This window comes from Heterocephalus glaber, unplaced genomic scaffold (genome assembly GCF_053883595.1).
Source record: "Heterocephalus glaber isolate CG9 unplaced genomic scaffold, H.glaber_assembly_v1.0 deba00001729, whole genome shotgun sequence".
NCBI lineage: Eukaryota > Metazoa > Chordata > Mammalia > Rodentia > Bathyergidae > Heterocephalus > Heterocephalus glaber.
In genome coordinates, this window is record NW_028258440.1 from 12,669,411 (window position 1) to 12,682,453 (window position 13,043).

Here is a 13,043-nt window from a genome sequence, read left to right on the forward strand (position 1 = left end):
CTTTGGAAATCTCAGTGGAAGTATACATGACCCCATAACTCTTGAATTCTGCACACCCAAAAATAAGCACTACATGGATGATGCCAAAGTCAGCTGACAGGCAGAGCAGCATCTGGGCCCTCTTAAGCTGTGGATGCAGTGCCCTCGGACAGCCTGGATAGATAAATTTAGGATGTAAATCTTTAGGCAGCATTGAATGAGCAGGCATCTCAAGGACTTTCTTCTCAAATGAAAGGTTTTATAGTATTGCCCCTTTCAGCCTGTGAGGGGTAGGGTTATTGATGATTTTTGAGATGCTTCAAGGCATCTTTCTTCTTGTCCCTTTACACAGCAATTTGGTTCTTTCAAATTCTAATATATTCTGCAGCATGTTCTCCTTTGTCTCAATTTTACAGGTGCTTCTTTCCTGGAAAAATTATAAATTTTTCAAAGCATTCAGCTCTAACATTTGCTCCTGATTCTCATTGTACATCTGGTTCAAAGCTGCCAGCAGTATCTGTGCCACAGCCTAAATATTGATCTGCTTTGAATTTTCCTTCACCAGATTTATTAGCTGACTACTGTTAATCTCAATCTGACTCAAAGTTTTAAGACAAGGGCAAAATGGAGATGAATTTCTACCAGAGCATAATGTACATGGACACCAGTCAAACAGTCAAAAAAAAAAAAAAAGAATCTTATTCCAAATGGAAATTTCCTAAGCCAGACCTTTAATTCCATCTTTTCTATAAAGATTCTTGTCTTTCAAGGATGCCCACTATCACAACTCCTGTTCAATATAGTCCTGGAAACATTAGCCACAGAAAATAGAAAAGAGAAAGAAATAAAAGGAATAAAGATAGGAAAGGAAGAAATTAAACTGTCAGTATTTGCTGACAATATGATACTTTACATAGAAGACCCAAAAAATTCTGCCAAAAGACTTCTAGACTTAATTGACAGATTCAGTAGAGTAGCTGGATACTAGGTCAACACTCAAAAACCAATACTCTTCTTATACACAAATAACAGATTCACTGAGAGAGAAATTCTGGAAACAATTCCTTTTACAATAGCATCCAAAAAAATGCAATATCTAGGAATCAATTTAACAAAGGAAGCAAAAGAGCTCTACACTGAAAACTACAGCACTGTGAAAAAAGAGATCGAAGAGGATACAAGAAAATGGAAAGACATCCCTTGCTCCTAGGTAGGAAGAACCAATATAGTGAAAATGGCCATACTTCCAAAACTACTATATAGATTTAATGCAATGCCAATTGAAATTCCAACAATATACTTCACAGAACTAGAGAAAATAATCCAAAAATTCATTTGGAACCAGAAGAGACCTAGAATAGCTAAAGCAATTCTAAGCAACAGAGACATGGTTGGGGGTATCACAATACCCAGCTTGAAATTATACTACAAAGCTACTGTGATTAAAACAGCATGGTACTGGCAAAGAAACAGACCTGAGGATCAGTGGAATAGATTAGAAAATGCAGAAACAACTCCAGACATACTCAACCACCTATCTTTGACAAAGGAGCCAACCACTCTCATTGGAGGAAAGATAGCTTATTTAACAAATGGTGTTAGAAAAACTGGATTTCAACCTGCCAAAGATTAAAACTAGACCCATACCTATCACCATACCCTAAACTAAGATCAAAGTGGATCAATGATCTAAATATTAAGACAGAAACACTAAATTTGCTGGAGGATAAGTTAGGTAGAACTCTTGAAGACACTGGCATAGGAAAAGACTTTATGGACAAAACCTCAGTAGCATAGGAAATAGCACAAAGAATCAACAACTGGGATCTCATCTTATTAAAAAGCTTCTGCATTGCAAGAGAAACCACCAGCAGAGCTAAGAGACAACCTACAATGTGGGAAAAAATTTTACTAGCTGTACCTCAGACAAAGGAATACTATCTAGAATATATAAAGAATTGAAAAAAATCAGACCCCCGAAATTCAAAGACCCAATTCAAAAATGGGCATCTGAAATGAACAGACATTTCTCACACAAAGAAGTAAAAGCAGCAAATAAACATATGAAAAAATGTTCAACATCACTGGTCATTCGAGAGATGCAGGTGAAAAAAACACTGAGATTCCACCTCACTCCACAAAGAATGGGTGCTATCAAGAAATCAACCAATAACAAATGCTGACGGGGGTGTGGGGAGAAAGGAACCCTTCTCCATTGTTGGTGGAAGTGCAGACTGGTGTAACCACTGTGGAAGTCAGTATGGAGATACCTCAAAGAACTAGGGCTAGAGGTCCCATTTCACCCAGCTATTCCCCTGCTGGGATCTTCCCAAAAGAATTAAAAGAATCATACCACAGCGATGTATGTGAACCCATGTTTATAGCGGCACAGTTCGTAATAGCTAAAACTTGGAAATAGCCCAAGTGCCCATCAACTGGAAACTGGATAAAGAAGATGTGGTTTTTTTATAAAATGGAGTACTACTTAGCCATAAAGAATGAGAAACTAGAGACTTTTATAGATAAATGGATGCATATTGAGGGCATACTCTTAAGTGAAATAAATAGGACACACGTGTAAATACTGAATAGTTTCTCTAGTGTGAGAAACTGAAAGTGTAAATAAGGATTAAAATGATTAAAATGAATAATTAAAAATTTGAAATAGGAAGAAAGGGTCCAAAGGGGTAGGGGAAGTTGGAGGGGAAGGGGAAAGGAAAGAAGGGAAAGGAAAAATTATGAGAAAATAAAAAAATGGAAATAAATTCTATGTAAATAAGGAAGGGTGGAGGGGGTGAAAGGCACACAGGTAATGGGGAAAAAATAAGAACCAAGATACATCATGCGCAGGCACAAGCACCCAATGATAAATATAAACGTATTGTATACCTAAAATGTACCAATAAAAGAATTAAAAAAAAACCAGATTTTTGTCTTTTGAGGTCTGTGTATTGAACATAAAACACCACTCAAAAAATTCTGGGCTTTGCTACCCTGCATCTTCCAATCTTTCCAATCTAACTGCAAACCAGTTGCAAAGGGTTCTGAACCACATCTTCAGATACACTCATATAATGACCCCAGTCCTGGTATTAATTTTTTGTATTAATCACTTTATTTTCACTGGGACAAATTATCCAGCATGTGCAGTTTTAAAAAGGAAAGACTTATTTTGGTTCACAGTTTCAGTGGATTCAGTCCATAGTTGTCAGGCTCCAAGACAGAAATGGCATGACAGAACAACATGGCAAAGAAAATCTGCTCATCAGGAAGATGGTGTCCAGAAAGCAGAGAGAAAAAGCAAGATCCAGAGACAGAAGCACATCCTTCCAAGGCAAGTCCTCAGTCACCTGCACCTTCTGACCAGGTTTCATCTCTGAACATGACACTTTGGGGACATTTTGGATGTAAACCATAAGAGCAGTATTACTTCATGGAACTTTTCTGTCAGTTATATGGTAATATGTATGTGTATATCTTTCTTTATACCATTTATTTTTATCTATCTTGAGTGAATATGTCACATTTGTGTTTATAATATGTCATGATGTCAAATACATTTCTTACTGAAAGCTGTGGTAAAAAAATTTTAGAAAAGAAACAGCTCTAAATGACAGAACATGAACTTTATCACTACAAAGATGTGGATCCCCGAAATGTACACAAGGTTGTGAGAGGGAATTGATGGAATGATACTCCTGGACAAGCAGAGGAATTAACTTTCTGATATCTTTAAAATTGCCAGCTCATGTCAATAATAAAAAGGATAACTGAAATATTATTGTTTAAAAATGGTCTTTATATTATTATGCCAAGTTCACTCTGTACTATTTTAAGCAGAAAATCATCAAGTGGATGTATTGCATAAATGATTTACAATACTAATCAAGTATTTTATATAAATTTACTTGGGCAACTTACAACAAAAGTACTATAAACTGAGTGGCATATAAGCAACAAAAATATATTTCTCATTGTTATCTCTGGGTACTGGGAAGTTCAAGATCAAAGTGCCAGAAAATTATGCAATTAAAAAGTGTCCACTTCTTAGACTGCACTCTTTGGTGCAACTGCATATGGCAGAAGGAATGAAGCAGCTCTCTGGGGCCTCTTTTGTAAGGGAACTAATAATTTCATTTCTGAGGATCCCACTCATAAGGTCTAATCACCTTTCAAAGGCCCAATATTCTAATATCATTACCTAGGGGATTAATATTTCAACATATGGATTTTGGGATGACACATATATTGGTTAGATTTTTGTCATTCTGACCAAATGTCTGACATATACAACTTCAAGGAGGAAATGTTTCAGTTGCTTTGTGGTTTCAAATGGTCCAGTCCATAGCCATCTGGCTCTAAGACAGACATCGTAGCAGAAGTGCTTGGTGGAGGAATGCTACTCATGTCATGGTGGTCAGAAGCAGAGCCAGAAATAGCACCATAAGGGCTCAGAGACCAGATTATATTACCCAAAGTCATACCTCCAAAACTCACCCACATGTACTCAGAAGTGTGTTATACTAAACTCCTGGGCATCTCCCAAGCCAATAAAATAAAAAATTAAGCTTAACAGTCACTTCTGACATTCAGATCATAGCAGTCAAATACTTTGTATTTAATTCACTAATTCTGTACTAACAGTTCTATTTGATGCCTAGTAGACAAATTCTCAGAGATGCAAAATGATACTTATTTAGATTTAAAATGGGCCCCAGAGCCTTACATGTTGCCAACACTACTGAATTATGGGGGAGTTATAGCTTACTTCCTGTTAGGAGGCAGGGTCTGGTTGGAAGAGTCAGATCACTGGAAATATATGTTCTTTCTTGTCTCCTACCCAGGTCATCCCTTCACTCTCTGCATCCTAGACATTGTAACATGAGAAGTTTTCCTCCCCTAGAACCATCCACCAAGCCTTCTTGCCTTAGAGCCAACCAACTATGGAATGAAAATGTGAGCCAAAATAAACTTCTTCTTTAAGCTGTGATTGTTGGGTATTGTGTCTCAGTCATGATAAAATGACTAAGACATAATTTTCTACCAGAGAACTGGGGTCATTCTTGTGTATACCTGGCCCATGTTGTTCAGAAGCCTTTGGAACAAGCTTTCAGGAGGAGTTTGGAAAAATTTGGAAGTGTTAGGTAAAAAGGAGTGAGAATACTATATTCTAAGCTTGATGGTAGATTCTGGTAGGAGCTCAGAAGATAGATTCTAATAGAAGCTCAGAGGACCAAAAATGCGACAGAAGCACAGTCAGTAAAGACCAGACTTAGGAGGTTTCAGTTGGGAACAAGAACTGCATTGGAAGTTCAATGAGAGGCCATGTGTGTTATGCACTTGCAGAAACTTTGTCTGAGTATTGCACATATCCTGGGATTTTGTGGGAGAATGAGATTAAGGGTGACAGACTAATTAATATAGCAGAGGAGGGGCTGGGGATTTAGCTCAGTGATCCCGGGGCCTTCCTAGCAAGAGCAAGATCCTGAGTTTGATCTCCAGTACCAAAAAAATTATATATATATAGCAGAGGAGATTTCAAAGCCATCCATTATTCAAGCTGTGGCATGGGCACTGTTGGTGGCTTTTATAAGGAAAATCAGATCAAAATGCCAATTTAAAAAGTTTCCAGTTTCTCCAGAAAGGAAGTACATGAAAAGTTAGAGCAGAGGAGAGTTTGGTCACTAAAAAGCTTACCATATAAAAGAAGACTAGTACTTTGGATCAGAATAATAGGAAAGGTGCCTTGAGGGAATTTCAGAAATCATGCAGCCTCAAGGATGCAAAAGTGAGACTTTGCTTTGAGAAGTGATCTTCAGGGCATGCTGCTCCAGAATAGCTGGCTAGCAAATTGGTTTCCTAAGATTTGGTTCATAGCACTCAATTCAATCATCCAGGCACTCAGAGGCTGCTATAGCCATGGTCCAAGGGGCCTAACTACTGCTTGAGGTGGTAGCAGACCATGGCATCATCCACATGGTTCTGGTTTTACAGACATGTAGAATGCAAGGGTAATGGGGTAAAGGAAGCTTCCACCCAGATTTCAGAAGTAGGTGTGGAAGGCCAGGCAGTGCACCCTTGACAAGAAAGTGTGTGAAACCGTGAGAGTGAAGATAAAAGTTCAGTGGAGACCTGAGGAGGCTGAAAAGCCAGGAACATGGAACAGCTGCTGACCAACATCATAGTCAGTGAGCAAAGCCACCCCAAGAGAGAAATCATGAATGATGGAACTGTTGAAACTTTTGTGACTCTTAGAGATGAAATACAAGCATCTTGCATAAAGAGTTGTGGCTGAGTATTTTGGGAGCCAGTGGAGGAATGCTATGATTTAGATATAAAATGGTTCCAAAACTCATATGTTTTGAGAGTTATTGGATTTTAGGGATGTTATAGCTGAATTGCTGCTAGGAAGGTGCTGTATGGGCTGAAGAGGTGAGCCACTGGACTAAAATCATGAGCAACAATAAACTTCTCCTTGAAGTTTTTGGTTTTGGGTATTATGTCTCAGTGTTGAGAATGTGACTATTATTAACATTCTTTTTTAGCTAAATTTCCCAAAGCAGCTTGCCAATTTCTACTCTGTTCAAACTTTTAGTTAAAAAAAACCCTATGGTTACTCTACCTTTCCCTCCATTTTTGCAAATAGCTAATCAGAGGAGAATAAACTTAATGGCAAACATAACTAGGTTCACATTTTGTCTTTTCTTCTTACTGATTCATTTTTCCTCATCCACACAATAGCATGTGATTAATACTCAGAGGTATTAATCAAAGGATACAAACTTTCAGATATAATATGAACAAGTTCTGGAGTTCTAAAATACACCTGGGGTGATGATGGAGATGATAATAAACTTCATTGTGATGATCATAATACAGTATAGTTAAAGTTTAAAATATTTCCTTTATTTTATTATCTGTTAATATCTTTCAAATTTCTTCCTTTCTCTCCATTTCTACTGATACTGTTCATCACCTCATACTCTGAATACTGAGATAAGTTCCTAGATAAATGGGATTTTAACATTTCTACAGCACCTAAATAACTGAACAATATGGCCCATTCTTATCTACTTATCAGTAATGTAGTTCTCCTTAGGAACGAGTGTCTTCTGGGCATGTATGAGAGAAAGGAATTTGTCATAATTTAAAAATGTATTTTTAAACAAACATCTATAACCTATAAGACTTCTGTTTCATTACTGTAGGCAGCTGTCTATAGCTTATTGAAAATCACAGAAACTTTTCCTGCTTATGTTAATAGTCCTATAACATGGCACATTGTAGGTATTATCCCTATTCCACTGACAAGAAAATGAACTAGAAAAATTAGATAATTTGACAAAGCTCACATAATAGATACATGGCCAAGTATAATTCAAGCCCAGGTCAATTGAGGCATGAAACACAATCCCTGAACCAGGGATGGTGGCACATGATTATTATCCCAGTATACTGGGAGGCTGAGATAGGAGATTGCAAGTTTGAACTGAACTTGGGAAAGTTAGCAACTTAACAAGACTCTGTCAAAAGAAAAGAGAAAAAAAATTGAAGAGGTAGTTCCATGCAAAGGCCAATACAGCAACCAACAAAAAAATAAAAACATATACTGTATCTGGATCTCAGTTGCTCCTGGCACTCTCCAGTTCCCAAAGTTTGTCTCCTCTGGCCTTCAGCTTCTGGTCTTCCTGATTTGATTCATGCCTTTGATTAAATATTTGCTTCTCAGATCACTTTGGCTGATGAAACACCCTGTCCTGAAATATTTTCAGGGTTGCTTAGGTCTCTGTATCACACCACTGCTCCATAAGGCCATCATTCCCTTTAAACTGGGAAAGCCTTTACTTCTCCTCTTCCATCACTTCAAATGCTCCATCTGTCAAGGTCTAGCTCAGGTATAAAGTCTCCATGACATCTCTGAACCATTAAGCTCAGTTTCTCTCCTTTATGTGACTCATTTAAGCACTTATTCTTTGTATTGTGTAGGTATTTGATTATAAACTGTATTTTCTAGTAATTGGTTTATAGGTGCTTCTCTTCTGATTAATGGATTGTAGTTTCTTTGCTAATACATTTTTTTTCTTGGAGATTATTGTACCCCTCCTAAATCTGAAAACATGTTAGATTTTCATATATATTTTTGCATTGAGGGATTTCAAGTTGGTCAGATCTGATGGAAATAAAATGGAAATAACCACTTCTTGATTACAATAGCCAGAAATGCTCCTTAAACATGATAACTTCCAAGTGAATCTTAAAGACTTTAGAACCTATGCACTTTTTATGGTTACATTCATTGTATACCATCTTGGCAAAGATCAAATGAAGTCTTGTTGTTGAAACAGAGCCCAAGAAGGGCTAACTATGATATAGTGAATATCATTTTCCAATTTTCCTGTGATCTTCTTAGAAGATCATTATATTAAGGTCTTTTTGGAGTCCCTGTGTTCTCCAAAATATCTGGAAGCCATTGCAAGCCTTTCTCTTTAATTCTGTGCTTCCTTTTATACCATCAGTGCTCATTATAGTGGCAGACACAGAGAAGACACTTAATAAAATTAACTGAATTATCTTGTAATAATTTGCCCTTTTTACTATGAGAGGGAAGCATAGAAAAGTGAATGAGAGGATGCTGGAGATCCTACTTGAGATCAAGCACCAGCACTGGAATGGATCTGTCCTATATCTCAATTTCCTCACCTATAAGATGGGGATAGTAAGAGCAATTATGTGTCCAGATTTTAAGATATTTATTATCTGCAATAAATTCATGTATATCAATATGATAAATCCAGTGCCTAGAACATAGCAAGTCTGTAATTGTTAGTTTCTTCTTTCCTCTGCAGGCAACATATTTGTCTTTCACTATTTGTCCTTTTTTTCATATCACAAATAATTTACAGAAATGTGATCACTTTTATATACAGTATCATTTAATTTTATGCCAAGTAGTTTGTCTCACAATAAGTTATTTCCACAGTGTGCTGATTCTTTAATATCTGTAATTACTACAGAATCAACTGATAAAATACACCCTCATATGGCAGTGTGAATGTGAAAGTGGGATCATTAAGAAAATAGTACAGAAATAAATAACATTCAATCAATTTGCATTACTGTACATTGTCCTTAAACAGTTGCACTTCTTTGCTTTAGTAAACTCAGAGCAAAGTTGATACGTTGTTTGGGTATTTTAATGGGTCTTCTAACTTTAAATTGTTCATTGCAGCTGCTAGTTGAAGCCGATTTAATAAATGCATTGATCGGTGTCAGACCCGATCATTTTCCTGACTGACAAATCCCAAAAGAGTTCTACATTTAAAATAGATTTTCTCAGGGGAAGGGGAAAGGGAAGAAGGGAAAGGAAAAATTATGAGAAAAGAAAAAAAAATGGAAATGAAATCTATGTAAATAGGGAAAGTTGGAGGGGGTGAAGGGCTCAGAGGTAATGGGGAAAAAGTAAGAACTAAGATACATCATGTACAGGTACAAGCACCCAATGATAAATGTACACCTATTGTATACCTAAAATGTACCAATAAAAGAATTTAAAAAAATAAAAAAATGGATTTTCTCTTACTTTGAGTGAGGAATCTGAGTGATAGATTCTATATATGTACTGTTCCTCCCTCCTAATTTTGAAGAGCTAATATGATAGTTTACCCATTACTTCCCTTTGTGATTTCAATAGAAATGTGAGTGATCCTGTGAGCTAGAAGGGAAAACGTATGTATTATTCACTATTCACACCTCTTCTTTTGCCCTGACAAGCCCTACTATGTCAATGCCAATGGCAAATGTTGCTACAGACTAACTTCTGGCTTCTTGAGAAAAGAATAAAGATATTTAATCCAATATTTATATTTTCCCATTTCACTGTTAAAATTTCTGGTAGAATAGTATTGGGATAAGAATAGATAAAGCAAGTAAATATGGGATAGCTTACAAATTGTTTGACCTATGCACTTCTGTTCCTTTGTTTTTAGCTAGTGCTGAGTTAGAATTTACCTGTATGCATAATCTGGTTGCACTGCACCTATGCAGCTAGAGAATCCAATTTCTCAGTAGAATTTTAGAATGTGGTGGTTAGAATGAGAGGATTTTTCTCTATGGATATTATTTCCCTGCCTGCTTTCACTGGGGGATGGTTGCCATAGACTGATTTCGATTAAAAAAATACATATATATGTATGTATATACTCAAAACACTATTAACTATAAACATAAATAATGACATAATATTGTGGAATGAACGTGGATTTGATTTCCAACTCCAGCAATATTAAAGGCTGGGTAATTTGAAAATTCTTACCCCACTTCCAGCTGCAAATACCAGAAGTTCTGGGTAAAATTAATATATTTACTCACTGAATATAATTGAACACCTCTACTCTGTGTCAGTCATTGTTTAAGTTCCTGTGGAAGTGACCCAAGGACTAAAAAAATGAATGAACTCATGGACTTAAGCAGAATACCCAGTGTTGCAAAGCATAGTTGAATTTTCAAGAAAGAAAGGACATTTCCTGGGGCCCAAAACAAAGAGGTACTGTAATCCAGAGTGGTACTCCTGATCTAACACTCTGATTTGCCAGGCTATGTTGAAGGTTCAGATCTTTGTAATCAAGGCTTGGATTTTAACTCCCATGCATGGTATGGGAGTTGAGATCAAGTGCTCCATATAAATCTGGGCTTCTCAAAGTGCTTTATATGTAATGAGAGAATATACATGAAAACTTCACTACCACAAAGGAAGGAATTTGTTGACTTAACTTGTATTGCTGGCAGAGAAAAATGTTTCTCCTATGAATTTGTAATCACAGGCCTGCCCGCATGTGGTATTATGGTTTGGATTTAAACTCACTCATAGTCCAGAAATGTACATGTTTAAAAAACATCATAAAAGTTCTAGCTTTTGTTACCAGGTGTTCCACTTGAGAATTCCAAATTCCAAATTCCACCCAGGAGGAATAAGAGCAAAGAAGGGAAAGAAGACTGTCAAACCTTTGTGTTGGCTGAAACTGCAGTAAATATATTGAAGGCTTAATTTGAAATATACAGCATAAAGACAAACCTGGAAGCTGAGTCCTTGATGACTATGGAGCCACTATACTGGCCCTTGATTTTCTACACTGAAGAGGGAGATAAATACATTTTTATTTTGTTTATATTATTTTGGCACATAAAGCTGAACCTAATACTAAGTAATACAAAAGCTGTGCATAAAACAAAATTTGCTTTTCTCTTTTTATGAGTGTACCTTTGCAATATATAATACATTCATCTTGGGGAATTGTTTTACTTGAATATGGCATCTTGGTTCTTTTTACTTCTTCTTTTCCCTCTCTCTCTTATATCACTCAATCCCCAGATCCCCTTTCCACTCCCACAACATCTGTTTCCATTTCCTATCATCTATCACAAAGGAATTTTCAAATAAACAACAATACCCTCATTGACAGAACTACTAAAAGACATACTTCAGGAAGGTGGAAATTCAACTGAGAAAGAAGCCATGAGCTGAAAAACAGATTTTAAAACAAATAATTAAGTACAGATGTGAATAAATCTAAAGTATTGATGACATAAAACAAGTATAATAGTTTTAAAAGAGTACAGGATTTTCAGTTAAAGAATAGAGATTAAGCCAGATCCTTACAATTACCTTCTTTGAAACCTAAAGCAAACTGCTTAAACTCTTTGAGTCTCAGTTTCATCATCTGCAAATTGGGAGACTTATAACATCCACTTAACATAGTTACTAAAATACTAGAAATAATTTATGTAAAATTTTTAACATTATGCTCAGCACATACACTTAAAAGATGGCAAATAATATTATGAACAATTATAGAGACTCAACTAAATGTTTAGTAGTAATCACAAATGCCACTGGAAATGGTTTGAACTCTGCCCATGTAAAGCCCATTTGACTGTCTCCCAAAATATCTAATAGGGCAACATTTAGTATGCTACATCTTGTACTTTGATTTGAGGCTTAGCCTTCAACCTGTTTACTTAGACATTGGTATTGTCAGAACACTGAGTGAATACATGAGTAAGAGGCATATACATACTAATTACTCACAATAGTAATATATAAAACTAGAATCTTTGGTGCATCTGAAAAACAGACCAAAATATTTATTTTGTATGATCAGAACTTCCTTCCTTTCAGGATAGCCTACATGGAAGCCAATAGTAATCAGAGCACCAGTGTATTAAATCAAAGTTAGAAATAAGTTTTATAGGAAATAGAATATATAACCAACATTTCCTTTCCTTCTAAGTAGTAGATATAGAAAGCTAAGTAAAAATTATATAACTTTAAGAAAGAAACTTAACTGTGAAACATGATGAGATTTGAATTCAGTGAAGGTGAGTCTTATGAAATAAATACTTAATGATATAAAACTAAGATTGACACATATCAAATAAAATATTTCCAATGGGAATAACACACTTGATGTCCAATGTCTCAAAATTGCTACCTTCTCTATTATAATAGAGATGAATATTTTTGCTAATGTAATTAGAATGCAAAATCTTTTGTCCTAGGTTTTTCCTACCTAGTCAATGCTTTGACGGATACTGCCAAAAATCAATATTTGTTCATTGATTATAATTTTTCCTATGTCTATCTGCCCAGTTTCCCCTTCTCATAGACCCATTATTTCTTTAGATATATTGATATAGTTAATCAGATTAAAGTCTAATTCTGCTGGCCTGCAAAATTTTAGTTTCTCTAAAATGACTGTGTTGATTTTTCAGTAGTTCTGAAGACAATCTGGTTGTCCTCATTTCCAAGTACTTGTGTATGTCTGTGGAGGCTGGAGTACCTTATTGTAAGTTCCTGTATAAATTTCATATTACTGAGCTACCACTGACTATTCAATTAAAATGCATTTTGGCTTAGACCTTTCACTGTGGAGAATACAAGTGGCACATGCTTTGCATTGTTCTTCCAATAGTAGGGAATGAATTTGTGCTGAACCATTCACACATTTTTCGCAATTTTTATTGTCTTAACTACTAGATATGAACAGTACTTCAGCAGCCCAGACCAG